This window comes from Lingula anatina, chromosome 5, assembly GCF_051362555.1.
Source record: "Lingula anatina isolate TDL-2025a chromosome 5, LinAna3.0, whole genome shotgun sequence".
Taxonomy (NCBI): Eukaryota; Metazoa; Brachiopoda; class Lingulata; order Lingulida; family Lingulidae; genus Lingula; species Lingula anatina.
Window position 1 is genome coordinate 14,220,873 of NC_141771.1, and position 10,681 is coordinate 14,231,553.

The following is a 10,681-nucleotide window of genomic DNA, read 5'->3' on the forward strand; positions in this document are numbered from 1 at the left end:
CTGTCCCATAGTCTGACGACTGTAGGGGCACAACAGATGATCTGGCAACCAATGCTCTCCATCCATCTTGATCATCGTAATCCTTTAGGCTTTAGCTATTGCAGTGGAGTGAATAGTGTGCACTGTTAAAAAATCACCACCTAAGTTCACCAAAAAATTATCCTTCGCAGTTCACAATTTCTTGCCTATGATCCCATCAAAACACTGCTTTAAATAACATTAATACAGATGTCACCATGGTAATTTATTTAAACATCATTAAGTTTACTTAATGGGTAATTTATTAGATGCTCATTGTAAGCTGGATCATCTTATCAAGTCAAATGCCTAAATAAAAGTTTCAGAAAATACTGAAATACTGACACAACATCAAGAAAAATATAATAATTAGGCACTCAGTACACAGATAGCACATCTTACTTGTATGAATAATAATCAAATACACAAAATCATACTTTAAATTTGCCCTTACAAATTGTCAGTACAAAAAATAGAGTTCTTGAATTTGATGCACCATCACTTGAATTTTCAGGATATTATAGAAAGACCCAATTTTATTTCTGTTGTATTAAAGCTGCATAAAAGGCTTCAAAATTTGGTAGAATAGTGCATGAATTGTGCATACTTCATTTGATATATGAAATAAAAAATATGATTGAGATGTTTTTAGCCCAAAATTTTAGCTTTAAAGCTAGTCAAAAAGCACACCTGAGGTTAGGGGCTGGAGAGTGGGGGTGGCCAGAGTTCTTTCTTTATTTCATCCTTCATGTTGAGAAAACTACCTTCCCGTACTTAAAACTACTACAGATGACCAAACACACCCCCTGCTAAACTTTGACCCCATTCCCATAGATTTTAGATCGATCTATCCCTGTGTAGATTACTGTCAGCTAAGCCGGCTTAAGCGTCTGTCGCGCCTACTAAAAGCTGTAAGGGGGAATTAACTATGGTGCGCGCTCGGCTTACTGCAATTTAGGGTGAACCTCAAGGGAGTTAGGTCGATCTAAATCTTAATCTCTGGATCGATCTAAATCTCTGGGAATGCACCCTTTGTCTCATTTAACGTTCACTTACGGTTCTCAATCTATTCTAGAACATTTGGTGTATTTTTACAGTTCTTATGTTGTTCTGTAATGAATGTAACAGTTGGAGAACTGTTTTTAAGAAGTCCATCAGAATGTCCTAGAACAGATTAAGAACATTTTTCATTAAGAGAGAAAAATATTATGTTCTAGGACACATAATTATATAATAATAACATAATAGAACCATAAGTGAGCGTTAAGAGAGACTAATTTTCGCAGGGGACCTAACTACCGGTCACTGTTATTATCCAAAATAACAACCTTTCATTTCTGGCCAAAATTGAAAAAAATGCCATACGTGGCCCTTGCCAAAAATACTCAAAATCACCCAAATTGACATGTAACAACCTTCCACAGCAACTCCTAAATCAAAATGTGCCATTCACTGTATCAGTTGTAATTTGCATAACAATAAGTCACGCACCGCAGTGAGAGCTATGCTCCTGGCTGGTCACTTGACAGCTAGACCCTGTAACAAGATGACCTGCATGGATAGAAGTGGTGAAATCACTGTGTCGAACATTTTGTTCAGCGTTGAAGCTCGTTGTGTACATGTTTGGTGGAGCCACGGTTGAGGTAAATATGTTTTGTGAGTAAAATATGGTCTAGTAGAGTTTACAAGTGGAAAGAAGTTAAATGATTTGACAATGTGGTACACGTACAGTGCATATGTAAATGCACAGCTTGCCTAAGTTTTCGCCCTTACATGTTACAATGTAGCTAGGTAACCATGCTGTAGCTGCACTGAGTCAAGAAACTCTCACGCTGATTGCTTTGGTTTATTTAATTTATTCCCCAAATCAACCGTAGAACTGAAAGAAAAGAAATCAAAATAAGTAACAGTAACAAAAGTGTAACGTGAAATGTAGAAATACTGAAAACAAATTAAAAATACAAGAAAATAACTTAAAAACTTATACTGAAAATTACACGAAGTACGTACATGTAGGAAAGTGTAAGAAAAAGGATAGGCAGAAACGTTGCAAAGACCCCAAACCGGAGAAGTTTACGTTAGCGTTGATATTTACTATAGTTTACCTCTTCCCCTTGCTAAGTGAGCTAATATCATTATAAAAGATAGACAGAAACGTTGCAAACATCCAAAGCCGAAGTTTACGTTAGTGTTGTCCTCCGACCAAGTGAACCCAAGTGAGCTAATATTTTTTAGACATTTCCCTGTCCCGTTCTGTGTTTGAAAGTAAAGTGAAAAAGAAAAAAAGAGACGGGAAGTCTTGTAAATAAATATACGGTGGAATGAGAACTGTTTTGTGTAGTTTGTGGCATAGGCATGTGACGGTGCGGTTAGGTATGTGCGGTGGCCTGTAACGTTATAATTAGTAGAGCGAGAGAAAGCAAAGGAGGGCAAAAGAGAAAGAATGGGAAATGTACTTATAACTAAATAAAGAACATACTTAAAAAGAAAATAATAATAATAAAATAAATAATTAACCCTCATAAATGAAAACAAAAAGTGTCGTTTAAAATTGATATATATATCCTTTCAATTATCTTATTAGTCTATGGGCCAATGTAGACCCCCCTGCCCCCCCCCCCCCCCCCCCTTTAGTGATTTTCATTCACAATGAATATTCTGATAGCTTAGGTCTTGAGCTTTTATTTTCTTCTTGTTTGCCATTAAACTGATGGTGGGCGTGTGTGCTTCAGCCATTACCATGGTAACGCCTTAGATTAAATATTGAAATTTCTGAGATCAAAAAAGTATTAAATAATTCAAATGTATTAAGTAAATGGAATTCAAAATTATTTCAGATGTATAGGTTAAGAGCTGCACTAAACATTACCATCCTCAAAATTTCTAAGATGGCTGTAAATTTAAGATGGCGACCAATTTTTGCTAATTTTTGAGTAATTTTAATTATTTTTAATATTTGAGTTTTAATTCAATCATTAAGGAAAAAGAATGTGGGATATGTTTTGATGAACCGGAATAGCATACAGTCTCTTCTTGTGACCTACAGTATTTGTTTTAGACACAACCTTTCAATTTTGTTGTAAAATTCTTAAATCCAAAATGACAGCCAAAATACAATTCTGTTAAATTCTGCTGTCCCAACTAGAAAGATCCCAGATTTATCATCAAAGTTACATTCTTCATTACTTGTAATGAACTGAATTCAAACGTAGGACTTGTCAAAACAACTTGCATTAATTCTGATTACATTAGGACTTTCAAAACTCGAAATGGCCGCCAATATGATTATACACACTGGGTAAATATATATATATATATTCCTCCAATAGAATATTAATTTTAATTATCTCCGACCAACTTTGTCCCATTAGTGACTTTTGTTTACTATGATTTTCTGTTAGTTTAAACCCTTAGCTTTTATTTTCTGCTTGTTTGCCATTAAACTGGTGGTGGGTGTGAGTATCAGAGCTGTTGCCATAGTAATGTTTGGGGTTGAAAATTGATATTTTTGAGTCCAAAAATAAAAATTAAATATTTCAAATGCTTTTAAAATCGTGGAATTCAAAATTATACCAATTGTATAAATTAAGAAGTGTGCTGTACTTCACAATCATCAAAATGTTCCAAGATGACAGCAAATCCAAGATGGCTGCCAATTTTTGCTCATTTTGAATAATTTTGGGAATTTTTTTATATTTGAGTTTTTATTAAATTATTCAGAAATTGCAATGCTTCTGCTTTCTGCCTAAAGTGCTTGTTAAAGATGTTACCTTTTAATTTTGATGTAAAATCCTGAAATCCAAGATGTCTGCAACAAAACATATCTTTTACATACGGCTGTCCCAACTGGAAATATGCCACATTAATCATCCCAAATTACATTCTTTATTACTTTTAGGTGTACTGAATATGGACCAAGACCCTTTTCAATAATTTATGTTAATTCAGATTGCATTATTACTTTCAAAATTCAAAATGGCCGCCAATTTGTTTACACCTTAAGTGATATAATACATAATACATTCCAATACAAAATATAAAATCTAATAAACTCAAGCTAGCTCAGCCCTATTAGTAATTTTTATTTACTATGATTTTCTGATAGCTTGGGCCCTAAGTTCAAATATTCTTCTTGTTTGTCATGTAATAGGTGATGGGTGTGACAGATTCAGCAGTTGCCATAGTAACACGGGGTTTTAGGATTATAATTTCTTAGACCTTTAAATTGCCATGTATTTCAAATATATGAAATCGATGTATTGTCAACTTTAAAAAAAAATTAGATTTGGACCTCAGTTATTAATATAATTATTTGAGAAAATAATCATAGTTGAATTGCTAAAATGGCAGCCAATCATAGATGGCAACAGATTTATGTTAATTTTACCTCTTATTATTGAAAGTAGCTTTTTGTAAACTTTGAAAGCAGCATTGGAATTGAAGAGTGTTAGGATTCTGGATATGCTGATATGATGTGAATTGCATAATTACTGTTTTCAGTGATTGTTACTCCTATACCCTCTTTTTTAAGTGTAAAAACCTGGAACCCAAGGTGGACATCACAAAACATAGTTTATACATATTGCTATACCACAAGATAATTTAAATATTTGTAGACCATATTGAGTTATTACAAATGTTCACGATCTTGGCTTCATATTATTCAAATTTCAATACATCAAAATGTAATAACAATAACAAAAGAATAAATACAGATTGAAAGAAGGCAATTTTGGAGAAAAATCTACAATATTTGAAGTTGGGACAGTAATATGTACCAAAGTAAATCACCCGGGATTTGCTGAGGACATTTTGGATTTCAAGTGTTTTTGTTCTTAAAATGATAACTATAGGAGTAAAAACACTATAAGCAATAAGTAAATACTAAATACCATATGGATATCAAAATACTTAACATTTCTCGATCCCATTAAATTTATAAAACTTTCAACATTAATAACTTTAACAGTAGAAACAGGTTAAGAAATCAACTCAAATTGGCCGCCATTTTGATATTGCTGTCATCTTCATATTTTTAATAAGTTTACATTATTGTTAAAGTTGATATATTTGAAATGTATGAGATTTTTCTTAGTCTCAGAAATGTCAATTTCGAACCCCTGTGTTAGTATGGTAATGGCTGGGTCAGTCATCCCACCACCAGTTTAATAGAAAACAAGCAGAAAATGAGATTTTAGGATGTAAGCTATATATAATAGTAAATAAAAGTCGCTAAGAGGGGTGGGGTTCAGCTTAATAGAATAAATCTAAGTAACATTCTTTTGGAATATAATTTTCTATCAATTTTTTAGCCAGAGTGTATCATATTGACTGTAAATATATAGTCCCCTATACTCATTGACTGCCATTTCTTTCAAATGCGACAGAATACATATGCAATAGTATTTAAACTCAAAAGTATTCTTTTCCATGTCAAATGTGAGTGATTACCATGTACATAAAACGGTGTGCGATTTTTTACGTCAAATGTGAGTGATTTGTATTTATTATGGGATATTATGTGTCTTTTATCTAATCTTCGGTTATTGTTGACCATTTGATCTTTCTTTTTATGTACAGACACAGATGAATACATGTAGCCATCACATGCGTCTGTCGTCGCCGTCGTCGTCGCCGTGCACTTTTACCGATAACACGATAAGTGGAAAACCATTTTACCTTTTGGCTTGAAACTTACAGCGCTGATGAATATTCATAATACGCAGGCCAAGTTCGAAAATCATTATGCTCGGGTCATTTTTATGGAAGTTATGCTGTTTTTTTTTTTCACATTTTCAGCATTTTATAACACCAATAACACAATAAGTGAAAAACCGTTGTACTTTTTGGCTTGAAACTTACAGACCTAATGAATATTCACAATACGCAGGTCAAGTTTGAAAATAAGCATGATTGGACTATTTTTACAAAAGTTATGCTGTTTTTTCTTTATTTAGCATATGTGCAACACCGATAACACAATAAGTGGAAAACCGTTTTTTCTTTTGGATTGAAATTTACAGAACTGATTAATATTCATAATACGTAGGTCAGCTTTGAAAATCAGCTTGATTGGACTATTTTTACAAAAGTTATGCTGTTTTTTTTCTTTATTTAGCATTTATGCAACACTGATAATGCATTTTAAGGAAAAACGATCAGCCTTTTGTCTTGCAACTCACAGGAGTGATCAATCTGACTAGTATACAGATCAAGTTTGAAAATAAGCTTGATCAGTTAAGTTTTGATGAAGTTATTAGCCTTTATTATGCAAGTGGTTTTTTCAGATTTAATTCTTAGGCATGTTAACAGTCTAATTATGGAACTAATTAGATATGTAAAAGTGTTTTTTTGACATTTTCTGCTTCTTAACAATATTGATAGTTGCTTATATAAAAATGACAGTAAACCTGTCATCGTGCATTCTGTAATAAAGTATCAAAAATGGAAATGAACTCATATCATTGCAGTTCGTCAGATTCCATCTTTCACTAAGTTAAGAATCTCAGAATGGAGCAAGCTGGACATTTAAAACTGTTCCAGTGATATTTTTCCTTAGACAACATTTTTTTTTAAATTGATCGTATAAAAATGACAGTAAATTAATTATTTTGTTTTACGTTAAGAAGGTGTTGAAAATGGAAAACGACTCTTTTCAATACAGTTATCTCTTGTTTATATTTGGCGATTTTCAAAGTGTGACTCTGAACTCTAGTCACATTTTTTAAATATCCATCATAGTTTTATTTTATTATTAAATAATTGATGGTTATTATGCTGTTAAGCATTGTGTAATATTCCATCCAAATTGAACAAAACCCTATTTTGGGCACTGCCTCCATAGTGACCGTGAAAAGAAAACCATGTCATTTACTCTTCTCACACTAACAGGAAAGAAACATAGGACTGAAATACAGCTTCAGTTTGAATATATATATATATATATATATATATATATATATATATATATATATATATATATATATATATCAAACTCAAAGATTAAAAGTTTGAATAGTAGCTTCATTACCTCGGCCAAGGAGGTTATGTTTTCACCCCTGTCTGTCTGTTTGTCATCAACATAACTGAAAAAGTTATGAACCGATTTTGATGAAATTTTCAGGGTAGGAGGGAAATGGGTTAACTTAGAAGTGATTAGTTTTTGGTGGTGATCCGGATCATTAATCAAACAGTAATAATCAAAAATCGCTGCCTTGGCGGAGGGCTGCGATCTCGGAGTGCTTTTCTAGTTGGAATTATATTTACCTAGGTTATGTTTTCACCCGCGTTTGTCTGTTTGTCTGTTATCAACATAACTCAAAAAGTTATGGACCGATTTTGATGAAATTTTCAGGAACTGTCAGAAGTTGGCCAATGAAGAGATAATTAGATTTTGGTGATGATCCGGATTAATAATCAATCAATAATCAATAATAATAAAAAAATTGCTGCCTGCGCTCTCGGAGTGCTTTTCTAGTTTTGTTATGTTTTCTTTTTAATTTATTCTTAAACACTGGCATTTGTGACCTTTAACTCCCATCCGCCTGAGGCTTTGCACATTTTCTGTGTTTCCACATAAGCAGTTGTATTGGTATTCATGACTTTAAACATTATGTAATATTTTATGCACTGTCATCATTTTCAAATATTGGGACTTTCATCGTGTGAATTTGAACTCTCATGGTCCTGAAACTGTAATCTTATTGAAGGGGTGGATTGAGACCATCTTCTGGATCTTCCGGAAGATGGTCAGGTTTTTAAGTTTATATTGATTATTTCTTTCTGTTGGAAAACCATCAAAATGTAGGATGGATCAACATAGATACTTTGGAATACTGTCATAAAATATTGATATTGCAATTCTTTAATAATTAAAACAAGAATTGAAATATTATAAATTATCAAAATTTCTTAGAAAACAACAAAGTTGGCCGCCATCTTGGATAATTTTGTTAAATGTTAAGTTCAGTGCACCTCTTTGACTACACGTTTTGAATGATTTTGAATTCTATTTAGTTAATGTATTTTAAATATTTTAGATTTTGTTGGTCCAAATGTAAATTTTTAACCCGTGTGTTACCATGGCAACGGCTGAAGCACACACACACCACCAGTTTAATGGTAAACAAGCAGAAAATAAAAGCTAATAAGGACTTAAGCTATCAGAAAAACATAGTGAACAAAAATCACTAAGGGGGAGGGTTTCGGTATTTGGCACACGGACTATATATATAAGTTCAAATTGTATTGCATCGGGATATCATTTCAAAATCGTAATTAACACATTATTTTGATATTTCAGAACTTCCAACTCTGCGGTGATCCTTCAAAATACACGTGGGTCTGACTGCTAGAATCTTCCAAAGCCTTCCAGTCGTATTTTGGAACCTTACACGGGCGCACACTCACGCACTGACGTGCCCAAACGAACACGCAGCGCACATGTTATGTGGCGAAAATGGAACATGCTTTTTTGTGACTTTCAAACATTTTAGGACTACACCATCCACATGTCAGATTTCAACATATTTTAATATCTTAAAAAATGTGGTCGATCATATTCCCTTTTCAAATTATTCTCAGTCATTGAGTATTTTTATTTTCAAATCATATTTTAATTGGGATGCATCTGATTCTATTTGAAACTCATTCAGCTTCTCTCCAATTTTATTATTGTGCAATGGTGTTATTATATTACTTAAGGGTTTAAAATGTCGATATAAATATTTATAGTATCTGTGTATTACAACTTTCAAACTTAAAGGTAAAAGTAACATTTTCACAACGTTGCAGGTTAAAGTTTTAATTAATATACATTGGTTACATTAAATTAACTTGCATTGTAGGAGGCATTTTTATTTTGAAAGTTGTACGTGTTATGTGCCTGATCCAGTGAATGACGATCTAAAATCCAGAAGTCAAAGTAATATTAATTAAAATCTTCTCTAACTTAAATATATTTAAATTGCAGCAAAAAGGAAAAAAAACTTTTTAAATTTGTACAAATATGTGTTCAAAATTAACCATTTTTTTGTGCTGAGATCAAGATACGAAATATGCGGTGTAGTATATCACAATATATATAGGTATTAAAATTCTGGATCTGCCAATTTGAAGATGTATCATGTCTGCTCAAATTAAAAAAAACGTCGCCCCTTGGCCTATCCTGTATACCGCACTAAATGTATACACAATATAAAGTATTAATGACACTTTTAAATACCCATGGAGCACTTACATGTTTTACTTTCCCTGGATTTTAAATTTAGTTCGACACTCTTTTAGATATTGGTTGTTCGACACCTTTTTAGATATTGACTTCTTTTAGTATATAGCGTGAACGCTGGTATTGAAATCCCAGTACAAACAAAGAAAGTATTTGGAACAAGTTCCAATGCAAACCGTAACCACGCTTCCCAAATGTCAATAATTCATATTTTATTAAATTATTTGACTAGAGTCTGTGTCAATCTAAGTGTGCATATATATTTCTTCACCATGAATTTCTGTAGCAAAAAAATGCCCTAAATAAATAAATATCACACTGGAATGACTTTGTTTTATAGTTTGATTTGAGTCTGGTTTGTGTGACTGCATAGATGTGGGAGAAGATTTCTTTTTGAAGGGTGACAAATGGGTCAAGTCCATTTGATTTGAGGGGTGACAGGTGGGGCCAGTCCATTCCATTTGAGGGGTGAAAGGTGGGGCGAGTCCATTCCATTTGAGGGGTGACAGGTGCGGCGAGTCCATTCCATTTGAGGGGTGACAGGTGGGGCGAGTCCATTCCATTTGAGGGGTGACAGGTGGGGCGAGTCCATTCCATTTGAGGGGTGACAGGTGCGGCGAGTCCATTCCATTTGAGGGGTGACAGGTGGGGCGAGTCCATTCCATTTGAGGGGTGACAGGTGGGGCGAGTCCATTCCATTTGAGGGGTGACAGGTGGGGCGAGTCCATTCCAATTGAGGGGTGACAGGTGGGGCGAGTCCATTCCAATTGAGGGGTGACAGGTGGGGTCAGTCCATTCCAATTGAGGGGTGACAGGTGGGGCGAGTCCATTCCATTTGAGGGGTGACAGGTGGGGCGAGTCCATTCCATTTGAGGGGTGACAGGTGGGGCGAGTCCATTCCATTTGAGGGGTGACAGGTGGGGCGAGTCCATTCCAATTGAGGGGTGACAGGTGGGGCGAGTCCATTCCAATTGAGGGGTGACAGGTGGGGCCAGTCCATTCCAATTGAGGGGTGACAGGTGGGGCGATTCCATTCCATTTGAAGGGTGACAGGTGGGGCGATTCCATTCCATTTGAGGGGTGACAGGTGGGGCGAGTCCATTCCATTTGAGGGGTGACAGGTGGGGCGAGTCCATTCCAATTGAGGGGTGACAGGTGGGGCCAGTCCATTCCAATTGAGGGGTGACAGGTGGGGCGATTCCATTCCATTTGAAGGGTGACAGGTGGGGCGATTCCATTCGATATGAGGGGTGACAGGTGGGGCCAGTCCATTTGATATGAGGGGTGACAGGTGGTGCGAGTCCATTCCATTTGGGAGGTGACAGGTGGGGTATAAAGAACACATTTTTAATGGCGTTATCAAAGTTTTAAGGGGATATAAACTTGTATAATGTGGAAATAGACATTTTTTGTCTCAAAATTTGCTTTTCCACAATT

At 34.7% G+C, this 10,681-nt stretch overlaps 1 long non-coding RNA gene across 1 annotated transcript; it reads left to right on the forward strand.

Annotated features, from left to right (window-relative positions):
• Positions 1-1,314: 1,314 nt before the first annotated feature.
• LOC147761684 (uncharacterized) lies at positions 1,315-9,568 on the forward strand. The gene is made up of 2 exons (XR_015334775.1): positions 1,315-1,661; positions 8,321-9,568. It is a non-coding gene; the product is annotated as an uncharacterized LOC147761684 (long non-coding RNA).
• The last annotated feature ends 1,113 nt before the right edge of the window (positions 9,569-10,681 follow it).